This window comes from Hydra viridissima, unplaced genomic scaffold (genome assembly GCF_058129835.1).
Source record: "Hydra viridissima isolate aposymbiotic clone 2 unplaced genomic scaffold, HvirCarnegie_v1 scaffold_18, whole genome shotgun sequence".
Lineage (NCBI taxonomy): Eukaryota > Metazoa > Cnidaria > Hydrozoa > Anthoathecata > Hydridae > Hydra > Hydra viridissima.
In genome coordinates this window covers 581,228-597,193 of record NW_028324317.1, presented here as the reverse complement: position 1 = coordinate 597,193, position 15,966 = coordinate 581,228, and the positions used below count along the sequence as shown (strand labels likewise).

Here is a 15,966-nt window from a genome sequence, read left to right as displayed (position 1 = left end):
GATACCCTCCATTAAAAAACGCGGTCACTGAAGGTGAAAACGTTATGTCAGTTCGCGCCGTTGCATTGTTAAATGTTCTACATAACATTACAATGAATAATATTTCAAATGTAATTTTCCAAAACTTTATTTTATCGAAACTTTATTTTTTCATGTTTCAAGAGCAAATTCTTTGTTAAATGATTTTTTTTTTCCACAAAAAATCTTCGATTTATTTTTATTTTAAAAATATCACGAAAATAGATCAAAAACTCTGGTTTAAATTTTGTCTTCTTCTTCAACACCTCGCATTCGTATTAAGCCTGGATTTACTAATATTTTCTAATGAGGTGAATTAGATGACTGACTTTTTTAGACATTATAAAATTCAAGTTTAAGCTAAAAAAAAAACTTTTTCAGAAAAATTCCTTCATTTAGAAATTCTATTTTTAAAATGCGTAAGCTTTTTTCTTGAACTATTAAAATTTTAGAACTTCGATTGCAAAAATTTGATTTCATAAGCTCGAGAACCGTTCGTTTCGGTTCTATGGAATCAGTTGATTTACTTTAACGCAAAGCCGTTATCTCAACATTTATTCAATGCGCAAGTGCTTGGTAGATGTAAAGATTTTTGCGCATGTATTTTATCAGTAGTAATCAATAATAGCTGAACTAATACCTCAACGATCTTCTTATCTACAGCAAACTTATTAATGATCAAAATGACACGCAAAATGAGTTTGATGATCTTAAAGGTAACTAAATATTTTAATGAGATTTCTTTTTTTGATAGACTCAATACAACCAAACAAAAACTTTTATTTTGGTTGAACAAATCCCCTAAAATGCATTTTTGAATGAGTTCAATTGAAGTTTAATTGACCATGACTTTTCTCTCGATGTTGACTAATGATTGGAAAGTATTTACTCGACGTCTTTTGATTGATGAGTTCGTAATTGCAAATGTAGAAAAAAAATTTACAACAACAAGAGAACGAACATCTCAAGTGCTGAACCGATGGCGTAAAGATAATCGATCTAAATAATGGCGAGACATGAAAGATGGAATTAACTTTTTGCAAGCAAAATGATTTGGTTATTATGTGCCAACTAATTACATTTTATGAGCTTAAAGAAACTTTATTCAAATAAATCATTCAATTAAATTAGAATTTTTATGATTTTTTTTTTTTTTTGACATTAGGTCTATGTAATATTTGAATGCTCAATATTTACTTTGAAGTTTCTGAAACTTAATTTAAAGCTATTCAATGGGAATATTTGTTATTTCCACGGACCACTGGGTATGTTAACTGTTCTCTTATATTAGAAAAATATTAATAAAATGTGACGAAGAGGGGTGGTAACCAATATGCGATTAAAAAAAGTTAATCGTGACGAAATGTAACGAAATTTTCATTTGAATGAAAACTGTCATGAAAAGGAAAATTTTCATAAAAAGGAAAAAAAGCGAAACCAAAAAAAATTTCTAACAACTCAATATTTTTTAAAATTTCTTTCTGTTCAGTTTTTTTATTACCGTCGCTGTAAGCTTTTAAATCGTTCATGAATTTATTTTTATTCGTTTGCTCTTGAGAATAAAAACAGGAAACACTCAGCTGTGGATTGAAGGTGTCTGCATTCCGACCGAATTTAAAGGCGTTTGATTGAAATTCTGAATTTTCTATTTAGCGTATAAAACTATAAAGTTTGCAAATAAGAGGTTTAAAGTTCTAAACAAAATCTAAAACAAAATTTGCAAATAACGATTTTTTTTTTTTTCTAAATTCCGATTCCGACAAAACTCGCAACTGGCGTTCAAACGAAATCTAATCGGGCAGAACGCAAACCTCTGATGGAGTGTTAAAAATTTAAAACGCTCCTCAACAGTGTTTTAAATATAATTTCAAAAATACATCACAACAGCGTTGTTGCGTTTTTAACAATCAGATTTGTGTTCTAGTATTAATCACTCGTCCCTCAGTTTTCAGTGTAATGACATTTTTTGCGCGTGACGATGAACTTTATCAAGTTCTTAACTGCATTTACGAAAGAAAAGAGTCAGATAAGTCAATTACGGTTGTAACTGGAATGTCCGGAGTCGGAAAAACTCAGCTTGCTAGCAAGTATGCAGCAATATACAACAACCTGTTTGAAAGTGTTGTGTGGTTGGATGTGTGGTTTGAAAAATAAAAAACTTTTGCCAAATATTGGTACTAAGCATAATTGATTCTCTTAGCAGTGCTTTCGATATTGAAGTAATCACAAAAAATACATAATTATTTTAAAAGTGAAAAAACTTTATTTATTTTTGACAACGTGGGTGATTAAAGTGTAAAGATTTTTGAGAGTTACGTCTCTACTAAACCAAACGCATTTACTTTGGCAAAATCGCAATCGAAAACATTTTTCATCAAGCCCAAATCAATTTTTAGTCGCAACAAGACGGTCTTCTTTTCATGAAGAGAAATGTTAAAACAAACGATGACGAAAAACTGTAAGAAATAACCGAGGTGCTTCGATATCATCCACTCGCAATTAATCAAGCTATTCTTTACATAGACACTAACAGCGTTTTTTTGAAAGATTATTTAGATCTTTTTCGATCGTATCCCGTGGGAATACTCGAGGAAGGTTATCAACTAAAGCAGAAACAAAGTCAGCAGTAAGAACAATTAATTTAGTCCGAACTAAAATAAAAACATCCAGTGAAAAACCACTAGCAATTTTACACCATTTATCGTATTGGAATGGTCAAAATATTGCAAAAGAATTTATTTACGCTATTTCAAAAATATTCTTGTTCTTTACTGAAAGCAAATAACTATAACAATTAAAAATTTTAAGTTATTTCATAAAAGTGATCCGCAATTTTATGAAATTTTTTCACTCAGCATAACGAGATACTCATACAGATTTTAAATAACTATTTCATTAGTAGTCCAAAGAAAATCAAAAACTAACGAACCGTTCCTTTTTAAAACATTCGAAAAAACGTTCTAAACTTGCACGAAGTTATTTTGTTATTAATCATAAATAATTTTAGTGATTTGTTATCTATTCGTTTAAACTTGTCTGACATTCTTTTTTTTTTCTTATTGATGCGTTTGATTCAACTGAAACTTTGTTTTTTACGTAGGTTAACTTAACATTTAAACAGATTGTATATTTATTCAGATTTAGTATTTAATTAGATCATTCTTTAACATTTTATTGCGCAATCGTATCAATTTGTATATTTAAGTAAATATTTAGGGGGAACTAATGTCACGGAGGAAATTTTACTTCGCAGATGGAGGAAAAAATTACACAAGAGGGGAAACACTATTTCAAAATAAACTTTCCCCCCTGAAAATATATTTTGGCCGGGGAGAAGCTTTTTAATGGGGAATATTAATTTCGTGACACCACCTCTTTTTTTTAATCTTCTGTAAGCAGCACCCCCAGTTAAACTTAGCTGAAATAATTGAGTTCGTCAATGGATTTGCTTAGAATAATTTAGTTAAACACCTTTAAAAAAATGGAAACGGGGGTAATTTTAGAGCTTTTTTTAAACACAAAAAGAATAAAGAGAAATAAAGAAAACAAATAAAGAAAAAAAATAAAAGAATAAACCTAAATATTCTCAAACGTTGTTTTTATGCTTGTTTAGTTTATCTTTCTCTCTGGAATACAAATACAAATTTACACACCCAGTAGACACCCGAAGTTGAAACAGCGTCGAAACCCTAAAATCTATAAACAATTGTCATTCTTTTAAAAAGAACTAAAGTTTGTTGATTATATATTTTAATAGCACAATTATCTCGGTCTTGTCCCAAAAATAAATGCTTTTAAATTTAAATTAGTGAATGGCAAAACTCATATCTATGTCATCTCAGAGTTTCATCCTCCTAGAAAAATGTTGCTGGATTTTCCAAGAGCTTCACAAAATTCTTGTTTCCTCAGATTTGAAAAATATTTTCAATGAAAACTTTTTATGAATATTGTAATTCAAGTGAAACTAATTAACATTGTAATTTAAGTGCTATTGTTGAAAATAAAATTGACGTTTATAAAACGAAAATTATTTATGTAACCTCGATACAAGTTCGGTTTTTTATTAAAGAATTTAGAATAAATGATTTAAATCATGATAATGATTATTGCTGTTAAATTCAAATTAAATTTAAAAAACTTTCGTCTAAACTACCCTATTGAGACGAAAATGTCTCTCAAGTACGTCACTACACAAGTTTCTTGAGATAAATCCAAATTGTCTTCAGAGTGACACTAAGTACTTCAGCCAATACGCCTGTGCTTGATGACAACTCAACATCTAAAGAAGTTTCCAAGTGTTCTCCTTTGCAAACGGTTTGTCAGGAAAATGTTGACAACAAAGAATGAATGGACCAAGAGTACAACTTTGTTGAGCCAAGCTAAATAGTTGCAGTAGTTCAACATTTCCTTTCTGAATAAATAAAACATTTGAAAAAACATGAATAACCAAAAACCTAACTTAGAACCTTTTCAACGCCACTTTCAATTCAAAAACTTCAACGGAGCACACAAAAAAGCTTCTTTTCGCATGTTCTTGATGGACTTTCGACTGAACTTCAAAAGTTTCCTCAGTGATAGTACATTTACCGATGCATGGCACCCCCCCCCCCTTCCCCCTCCAGCCTTTAACACCTTTTAACATCGAACTTCAGAGCTTCCTCCGCGATAGAACAGTAACTAACCTTTCCCGTATTTATCATGAGAGCGTAAAAGGAATCAGCAAAACTAAGTATTGAGTTTACCAAAATTAGTTTTTAGGAGCGGAATATTTTAATGATTTTCCCACAAACTTAAAGACAGCAACTCTTCAATTTTTGAAAACACTGAACATATCAGTAGGTGTTGCAAGACACATTTGAATGGGACAAACTCAAGTCAGAGTTCTCTTATCCAACATCAACACCTGAGCATTGTAATAGCTAGCTGTAATTTATAAAAAATGGCAAAGTGCAATATTTTAGACAACGAGTTTTGCAGCTAAGGTTTCTCTTGATGCAGGCAAGCATTGGTTGATGTGTTAATTTGCTTCACTTATTTATTAAATATTAAGCGTTATTAGTTTGGTGCCGTGTAAGATTTATGTTTTATATGTCATGGAAGCAATACGGAAAGTATTATTTTATTCTCCTTTTTTTAAAGTTAATTCTAAAGACCGGTTATTTTTTTTTTTTGCACATTTTTTGTTCATCTTAAATAACTGCTGTATTTAGATATCTTTTAAACAAGGACCATTCAACCAAGTTCAATCAATATACCATTTAAAGGAAGATTAAAAAAAGGTTCAAGTACCAGTGTTAAAACAATCAACTGGTCATTACCATGCACAGACAAATATTTTTGTTTCCCCAAAACTTCTGGGAGGAAAGTTAAAAAAATTAAAACCTGGTCGACCATGTGTCATGGAACAAAATCAAAAGAGATTGACCAGGCCGATCATAAATAGCTCAATTGACAATATAACAAAACCAACATTGCGTTTAAATGTAATTGAAATTGATCCTGTATCAAATCCACATTTTAAGTTATGTATATGCAAGTTATGCAACGACATAATCTACAAGATACTAATATTAAAAGAGTGTCAACATTCGTTTTGCTCAGTGTGTTTGTTTAAGGAGATTGAAGGAAAGTTGGAAACATAAGCAAAATGCATTATTTGTGAACAATTCTGTTAATGTAATACAAATGACATAGCACATTTTTTTAGGCTGCATAAACGAATGCAAATTTAAATATACAGTTAAAGAAAATGAGCTTAAAAAATTACACGAAGAAAATTTTACCGGTGATAAGTTATTGTAGACTCAGATTTGCAAAAAAACTACAAATCGACTTGATGCAACTCTTGCTGATGTGTTTTTATCAAAAGAAAATGATGTTATACCAAGGATTATAGAAGATGTTGCATTGCATGTTGTAAAGCAAAAGCTAGTTAACTCTGAATCAAACTCTTTTGCCTTTCCTTCCGGAGGACCAAAGGTAGGTGCATTTTAAGTATTATGGTAGAAAAAAAAGATTGTTTTGTTGTAATTGTTAAAATAGAATTTGATTTCAATTCTTACTTTCTAGCCTTTGCACTTAAATTCCAACTCAAAGGCATTAGAAGACAGCTCTGATGATAGAGTGAGGGCAATTAAGAAAAGACATTCAGCTGTTATAAATTCTTTAAATGTGACCTCTGGTTTGCCCAGAACATCACAATTTCAGGTAACTTCTGCTATTTTGAATTTGTTTGGAGAAAAGGATAAAATTGAAATATTGAAAATGTAAGACACTGCCTTATCAGTTATAAGTGCAGAAGAAATAGTTACTATAAAAACTGATATGGGAATCACATATTTTAACATGACGATACTTGCAAGATAAATTAGCATAAATTCAAACTTTAAATTTAATCAAATGAAATTGTAAATAAATAAAGGTTGCTAAAAACAAAATGTTTCAAACTTTGTGTTAGATGGCTCAAATCAAAAGATATAAAATGTGCATCAAACATCCCAGCCGGCACACAACGTAAGATTTACGTTGTCTTTATGATAAAATTACGTTTTACGTAACTTAACGTTAATGTAACGTTGTGTAAACGTAATCTTTTTAACGTAATATTCTAACGTTGAGCTAACGTTGACACAACGTTAAAAAAACAATGAAGTATTAACGTAACATTCTAACGTTGAGCTAACGAAAAGACAACGTAAAAAAACAAAGAAATATTAACGTAGTTCTGCTAAGTTTTAAAAAACCTACCGTAATATTTTACATTTTTATCTTCTTAAAGATGGCGTAAGAGAAGATAGGAAACACATTTGTTAAAATATAATTTTAAAGGTAATTACCTATAATTATAAAGGTTTCGAACTAGACTTATAACTTTAGTTGGAAGGTAGTTATCCAAGTTAAACGGTTTGAATTGTCTTTTAAAAGACAATTGAGGAATTTTGAAAAAATATTTTTAAATAAACAGCGTACAAGTAGTAAAAACTTTGAATTGCTGATAAAAGATTTAATAAAAGGTAGTAAAATGTCGATTATAAAGGTTTGATTTGATTTTTTATCGTTGTCAAAACCTGTTCTGTAAATTATAGAACAGTTTTTTTTCATGTTAAAGAATGTTTTGTTATGATATTGAACAATTTTTTGTTCTTAAATTATTATGTTACAACTATTTCTGAATCTACTAGTTTTCAGATAAATTATAAATACTTAGCTCGATATCATTAAATTTGTTCAAATTTTAAGTTTTTGAATTTCCACTATAAAAGTTTGTATCCAATTATTTGAAATGTTCAAACAATGATGTAACATTTGTATTTGGGTATTCATTATTACAATTTTTCTTCTTTTAATCTCATTTTAAATTTTAAAGAGTTGTGCTACTATTTTATATTCCTTTAGTTGAATCCAAATTTACAGCGAAGTTTAGATTTTTTGTAATAAATATGAGTAAAATGTCTAGTATTTTACTTTAGATGCAAGGAAATTACAAACAAATATCAAATTGATAGGAGCCTAAAGCTCATCCAATTAAATCTGCTATGATGTTATTTTGAATCTGATAGTTGCTCACTCTGATCAATATAGTATAATATTTTAAAATCAAGTTAGCTGTGAAAAATCTATTTCAATAAACTGCTTGCATTGCTTATATTTTGACAAACAACATAAGTATATTATTAATAAGAAACATGAAGATTATTTGGCGCTACTCGACATTTGCACCCCCCTTTTTTTATGATTGATTCTGATAGAGAATTTTTTGCTGATTAAGAATCGTATAAAAACATAGGTCTCAAAATCAACGGAAAGTGCTCTAATCTGAAGTTGAAAGTACAAAAATATACGAAAAATCCCTAATATTCGCCATCTTGAATAAACTAATTTAACGGTTTATTTTGTTTTCTAAAGCAAAACATTGCTAACCTGGTTTTTACTATAAAAAAGTGTCTTTTGACGCGAATGCTCTTTCGAGTGTAATCAGACAGACAGGCGACGTATAAAACATGTTACTCTTGTGAAACATATAATTCCTTCTTGTGAATTTTAATTTTATAACAGAACTTTAAACTATTTTTTCAGAAAAAATTGTTTCCTAATATATAAAGCACAAAGTTTGTGTGTACTTTATACAAATCTAGTTTTGATCCGAATCACAGCAAATTTTGTACAGACCCCTCATTTTACCTGGAAAAGATCATAGGCTGCTTTTCGTCTCAGAATTTTGACCCTAGGGGATACTTTATTTACTAGGATTCCCCTAATTTGCTACACTGGGTACCCCTAGGAAGCAAAGTCTCACAAAGTTATCTGTAGCAAAAGTTGTAATTGTGACTTTTCTATAATATCTTTTTAAGTATATTTTGGAGATTTTCATTTTTGTCCCGGGGAGCGCCGGATACTAACCAGCTAAATATTATTTAAAAAGGTAATTGAAAAGAACTTTTATCAAATAGTAAAAATGGGATTCCTAAATATTCTTTGCAAAAATGTTTTTAATTAACTTGTGTGACTATGAAAATAGCCGTTTTTGAAATAAAAGATCCTCGGCATGAACTATAAATGTATGTTACGTTCGATGCACACAAAAAGCTATAAATGGTAGCAGTCAACAGGATATGCTGTAACAACCTGATCCCAAAAGTGAAAAAACCGATGTTCGGGAAACCTCTGCATCCACATAAATTTGGATAAATAATCAGCAACCATTTCGCGGTTAGTTAGCCCCATCATTGATTTAAACTTAGATTTGGCTCGAAACCACATAGCTTCCACGTGATTTGTCGTCACGCCTGTCTGCGGATCTACAAAATTGAGGGTATGGTTAACGGTCCCATGTAAATATGCAGGAGCTTGCATATCATTATATGCTCTCCACATGTCACTCCAGACAATAGAACCAGGAAGTATCCATTGATGTATGATTGGAATCAATGTTGCAGCATCGCGATTTTGGACAGGAACTAAAAAGCCTTTCTTTGTTGCAGGTTCATATCCACCAAATATCCACTGCTGCGGGATTATTCTACCAACTTGATATTTTCTTCGACAGAAAACAGATTCATCTACTTCAACAATACACCCTGGACCGCCAATTGGATCAGGGTTATTGAGGAAATATGAGACGCAAATATCTCTGCAAAATTGATTACAATCAACGATGGTGTCATCGCTTCCAATATTTAGTTCTCGCCTTATATCGCTTATTGATAATCCCCGACTCTTACCCGCACTTCTACTCCAAACGTATGTTAAGCCTAATACTTGCCACAAGTGTAGATGGGATTTCTCAAAGAAGCTGCCTTTTCTTATACTGAAGGTTCTTTTGCAGCGCTTAACTGGACATCTCCAAATGACTTGATCGATTGATCTATTATGTACTTGTTGTGTGCAGGGCACGTTACATACACTACAATTCATCCTTTCAGCGAGTAAACCATAAGTTCTGCACCAACGAATTGTAGCTTCTAAATTGTATTTGAATTTTGCTCCTATTTCTGTTAAGGAAAGAGAGTCAAAATCGTTTACTGTTGGTCTTCGAAGGGCCATGATATTTATGTAAATGAATTTACAAGAAATCTATTTACGAAACATTCCTTTTTATACGACAGGCACGATGAAAATAAATTTTTACGGGGGGCTTAACTAAAAGTATGAGAAGAAAAAGTCAACAGTTTTAAATATAAATATTTTTAATATAAACAATTTTATACTATCAAACTTATTTCAGTATATAATCAATAAAAGAATTTTACAACTTCTTTGATAAAAATTTCAAAAGATATTTTAGAAAACAAAGTAATAATCCCAGTTACAGCAAATTTGCGTGACAATTTAAACTTGAATGAATTCTCAAAACGTTCCATAATTGGAAATCTTTGTTATAAAGTATAAAAACCAGGTAGCTTTTAAAACAAAAAAAGTCACTTTTCAAGATGGCGAAAATTAGGGATTTTTCGTATATTTTTGTACTTTCAACTTCAGATTAGAGCACTTTCCGTTGATTTTGAGACCTATGTTTTTATACAATTCTTAATCAGCATAAAATTCTCTATCAGAATCAATCATAAAAAAGGGGGGTGCGAAAGTCGAGTAGCGCCAGAAACCCTTATATTAACGTAGAATATTGATTGTAATTGTGTTAAACATAATGTTAGTATGTTAACATTAAAGGCATATATAAGCCGCTTACATACGGTTATATTCATATAAAAACCATGACACGAAGCCATAGGCTTCAGCAGGCTTATATGAATATAACAGTATATTAATATTAAATATTAAACACAATTACAATCAATATTTTACGTTAATATAAAACGCCAATAATTTCCCAACTTAAATTTATGTTAATATAACGTTAATCTAACATTAGAATTTTACGTTTGTATAACGTTATTATCTAACGTAAATCTAACGTAAGAATTTTACGTTACAAAAACTTTCCATTTTGCCGAACCGGCAACGTTGTACAAACTTAAAATCTAACGTAAATACAACGTTAATACAATGTTGCGTGCAGCCAGGGTATGAGATTGATGGAATTCAGATTATTTTAGTTCACAGTAGAACAATTTATTTTACTTTATGTTGACATGTTTTCAAATTGCATTTTGTGTACTTTTTTCTCTCTTTCGATACTTAAAAAACTTTTAGAAATCGAGTTGCAAAAAATTTGCAAGACAGATAAACAAGCATTAAAGTGTGTTACTCTTGCAAAACATGCGATTCTCCGATTTGTGAATTTTAATTTTATAACAGAATTTACGGCTTTTCTTTAATATTATTAAATCTTTGATAATATTAAAGAAAAAAATTAATTGAAAAGACGAACTTTCACTGAATAATAAATATAGAATTCCTCATAACGTTCTTTGCGAAAATTTTTTTAGCTGATTTGTGTGGTAATGAAAATAGCCTTTTTAGATTTACACAATCGGCATGAATTATAATGTATGTAACATTTAATGCACACAGAAAGCTAGATTTCGAAGTAATCAGTTTGTGTTTACATGAAGGTTTGTGCTTTTTAGTAGTTGTAAAATGCGAGTTTTTGCTCAATATTTTTTGACCATATGTTTAACCATCAAACTGTGATTAATTTATAACTGAAAAGTTATAAATTAATCACAGTTTGATGGTTAAACGTCTTTGGGAGACGGATTAGAGCGACGGATTAGTACGGTCGTCTCTTTAGAAGGAGAGAAGAAGAAAGGAAGGCGAAGTTGTAAGGAGAAAGTTTTAAGCAAGTCTTAAGAAGGATTTTAAAAGAAAGAGAATTATGTGATAAGAAAAACACTTTAATGAACAAGCAGCCTCACAAGCAGTTTAATAAGCAACCGAATAAATTAGGAAAAGAAGAAGATTTTAATATTGATTTAAGAAGAATAACCAGAAGATTAAAAAAAAGATGAGATATTTGTAATAAAAAAGAAGATATAAAAAAGAGGGGTAATTGATATAAACATTATTGTACACTGCAAGAAGCTTCGGAGAATATTATTTGTGTTATATACACGTCATGAGCAAAAGACTGCTAAATATTACGCACTAAAACGTTTGCTAAGTTTTGTTATGCAACAGAATATACTGAAGACGGCAAATAAAACCTTTGCCCTTTAACGACTAACCTTGCCCATTCCTAACCAAACTATTTCCAAACTTCGCCCTTTCTGATCAAAAGGAATCCCAAGGCTACTTACCTCAATCCCAACCTCCACATACACCTTTCTACACAACTCTACAACCCATACTTGCCAAATCCCTTACCTTCATCATAACACTTAACTAAACAACCAAACATTAAATAAAATATTTATAAAAACGTCGCCCTGCCATTTATTTATTTTGAAGTTGCCTCAATGAGTGCAGAAACACTTGCTTGTATATGGCTGAAATAAACTTTTCCAAAAAACCGATGGTCTACATTAATCAAGCCATCCTGGATTAATGAGTAGGTTAACAGTGTTGTCTGACTACATCAAGGATTTACCAACTAACTCTATACTTTTATTAGATAGTAATGGATTATTATGGCCGCTTGTTTAAAGAATCATTCCATGAATATTTTTTAATCTTCATTTTATATGTAAGAGAAAAATTATAAAGTTTACGTAAAAATAAAATAAAAGTTGATAATCTTATACTTGAAAACAAACCTCTTTTTAACACTGATCTTAAAAAAGCAACTAAAGATCTTAGTTAAAAACTTTTAAAGGACCATGTCTCCGATATTCTTTACCAAAACAGTCTAGGAAAAATGAATGGCTTTTTAATGTTAACCTGTGAAGATTTGGATCGCGCTAGGAAGCTTGGTGTAAAATGCAAAACGAAAAGCACTATTTTGATAGCCATGACAACCAACAAATGATTAATAAGACTATTTAAAATCTCCAACGAACAACGAAGCAGATCAATTTCAACATGGTGATTATGTACTTTGCTGTCATTTGTGTTTTTATCTTTTAGAAAAGATGGATGAAGGAATGGATATGTTTAATATATTTTTTTGAATGGTTTAGTGCAATAAAAATTTCTAGCACATATTAAAATGTCAGTTGAACCTTTTATTTTGCATATTACATTAAAAAAAAAATTAAAAAGGAGCAGGTTTTATTCAAAAGTTAATTAAAGGCAAGGTCAGACTCTCGGAAGCTGACTTTGCCTTTAAATAATTTTTGAAGAAAACCTGGTTCTTGTTAATTTTTTTTTTTCAAAGAAAGTTCTGATTTTGTATTTTAGCTTGATATTTTTGTCTTTTTCAACCGAACAGTCTATCGACTTGCGTTATCATTCAACTGGAGAGTTTATGTAATTCACCGAACTTTCACCTAGTGAATGAGATCACAAAGTGATGACTTAAGGGAACGTTCATATAAATTCTCCCACTACTTGTAATATGTGCGCTTGATGCGTATAAACACTTTGCAATATTAAAAATCTCGAAATTATATAACTTTTGATTTGATCCTAAAATCTTTTTAACTTGAATTCAACTTGTTAATTACAAAAAAAAAAGATTTTTTGCGACTGATTTTTTTTTCACTTTAGCATTAAATGTTTAAAATTTTACGATTAAAATTTATTTCTATGACATTAATCTGAGATCCGATAAAAAGATCGCTCAAAAGTTTAAAGAAAGTTCAAACAAGCAACTAAGTCTACTAGGCATGGTACATAGAAACAAACTCTAATATCTTGCAACACGTCCAAAGAATTATTTTTCAAAATAAGCATCGGGAAACATTTTCTCATTTCAAAAATGTAAAAAAACAAGTTTTTTCAATGAGGACACAGTTAGCCATTAAGACCGACAGGTTCAACTTTTCCCCACCTCTAATGTTTTTTCATATTAAGATAAGTGCTGGTTAGATATGTTATTTTTTTGTATTAAAAAAATCTAAAGTTGATCAGAAGTAACATAAAAACCTATTTTTTTGCCCTATTTACCCCCCTTCAAGTGATAAAGTTACCCCCTTTATGATGATATTACCTCCTCTCAAAAAAAATTTTTTTTTGAACTAATATTTCATTATCCTCCTGAAAACAATCCTTACCTTTTTTTTTACTAATCTTAAATTGAAGTGATTTAAACTCCTTTTACACCATTATAGCAATAATTAAAAGAAAAAAAACACAATAAATGTAACAAAAATAACACAACTACTTTTATATTACAATATTTACTTGTTATCTAAACAAAAAGTTGAAGTAGCAGATTTCAATCATCTAGCATAATTTTTTATGTTCAATCCTTTGCTTGTATCGAGACCAACTTGGTTTAAAGGCACTATAAATAGCTTTTCCAGTCTGTTCAGCATATGATCCCAGAGAACAACAAAAAAAAAACTTCACAAATGGGAGAATATGACAGAAAACTATATGGACTTTCCAGGTAACCTTCAGCTCTGTATTTAAATGTATCTTCGCATACTGCTGTAGGTCACAAAATGATACTTTGAACTCTTCAATAACTGAAGAAGCATTGCTGCCTAATTTTTATCCAAAGGAGCACTCATTAACCTTTGCAAACTTTCTGAGGCAATTAACTGTAGGCAATAGACTAGTTTTAGATGCTAACACATCTCTCTCTAAAATATCTACTTTTTCCAGAAGTTGATTGGAACTGTATCCATGATAACCTCGAAGTAAGATATAATGTTCTTTGAGCCAATTTTTAAAAAGAAGCCAATGATCTAAAAGTAGCCTACCAAGTAATGTCACAATCCCTATAAGAAGATATAACTCTGGTGGAGGGACTAAGTATTTAATTTCATCTTCTGCATTTTTATCTAAATAAACGATTCGAGGACTAATAACATTTTAAAAATCTTTCATCTCTAAGCGGTTTTATTATGTAACTTTTAATTTACTTATCAAGTAACTTAATATTTATTCCTTAACCTCTTGCAAGGAGAGTAAAGCAGCAGCTGCATATTTTTTTTTTCAGAGATTCAACACCTTTTGTATTAACATGAGATGATTGAATAATATCACTAAGCTCAGTACTAGGTCTAATTCTTGGTCTGTCAACCTTATTCAAAAATAGTACTTTATAAAAAATATGTATTTACCATTTAACTTAAATAAGTTTTAAGTCATATACTTGAGAAACTTTACTTATCCAGTTAGAAAGATAAGTGTTGTTCCCTTTTTCAGCGAAAAGATGTTTCTTCTACAACTTGTACAAATTACATCCGGACAGACAATATATTCTGCATTTTACTCAGGCCAAATATGCTCCTTGATTTTATTTGCTAAAGATGTTTGTACTTTTGTTAAAGATTTTGTATATTTACCTATTTTTTCCAAACAAATTGCTCAAACAGACTTTTTTAAATCAGCCATCTTTACCATATAATTTTTTTACTTAAATCATTTCAAAACTATTAAAGAAAAAGAAGCCAAAATGGCGGATTGCATTATTTTTGAGGCGTATTTTTTAGGTTTTTCTAATTTTTAAAACTTAAAATACTAACTCTTCTGATTGACTTTAGATTTGTTCTGCACTTGAAAAAGACTTACACAAACTGTATTTACTTTTTTAAAAAGTAAATTTAGAGGTAGGGAGAAGCTCTTGTTTAATTTTCTAGATTCTAGTTTTTCTATTATAGTTTCTTACATAAAATTATAATTATGTAAATTAATTAAAATAAAATGCGTTTAGTTCAAAACTTTACCTTAACCTGTTATTTCAATTTCAAATTCAAATATATATTTTAAGTTTCTAGCTTGATTTTCTAATTTATTATATAGAAAAAGTGTCGAATTTAAATTTGAAAAGAATGCAACTCTCTAATTTATATTTTTTAGTTTCTAATTATCTAAGTTAATTAAAATAAAATATGTTTAATTAAAAATTTTACCTTAATCTTCTTATATAAATTTCTAATTCAAAGTTCTAGTGTAAGTTTCAAGTTTGAGTTTCTAATTTAATATCTAGAATTAGTTTCGAATTTAAATATCTGGTTTAAAATTCAGTTACAAATTTCTAATTTAAGCTTTTTCTTTAGTTTTTTTAAATTTGAACTTCTAAATTAAAGCAATTGTTTAAATTTTAAATTTAGACTTCTGATTTCCGGATGAAATCAGAAGATGAGTTGAAACTTCTTATTAAAATTAAATAATGTTAAATGAAAATAAAATGAATAATTTTACTTTCTAATTAAAACTTTTAACTTTTAAGTTTAAACATTATAATTATAATTAAGTTTATCAATTACTAAGTTTAGAAATTTATTTTAAAATTCGAAGTTTAATTTCTTACTTACTTTGTTGATTTAAGTTTCTAATTTTAAATCTAAAATTATATCTAATATATAGTTTATAGTTAATGCTTCTGGCTCTTCTTTGATTTCTAGTTTATATTTCTAAATTAAATTTCTAAATTAAATTTCTAATTAAAATTTCTGATTAAAATTTCTCATTGAAATTTCAACTTGAAATTTCTAATTT

The 15,966-nt window shown here is 29.5% G+C and overlaps 1 protein-coding gene and 2 pseudogenes across 1 annotated transcript in view; 2 read left to right on the top strand and 1 right to left on the bottom strand.

Annotated features, from left to right (window-relative positions):
* The window catches only part of LOC149876693 (uncharacterized), a 615,724-nt pseudogene that overhangs the window by 233,414 nt on the left and 366,344 nt on the right, over positions 1 to 15,966 (top strand).
* LOC145193748 (uncharacterized) overlaps positions 1 to 15,966 on the bottom strand; it is a 145,978-nt gene that overhangs the window by 95,470 nt on the left and 34,542 nt on the right. The gene's annotated exons all lie outside the window — the stretch shown is intronic.
* Positions 1,975 to 6,888, top strand: LOC149876713 (uncharacterized; annotated as a pseudogene).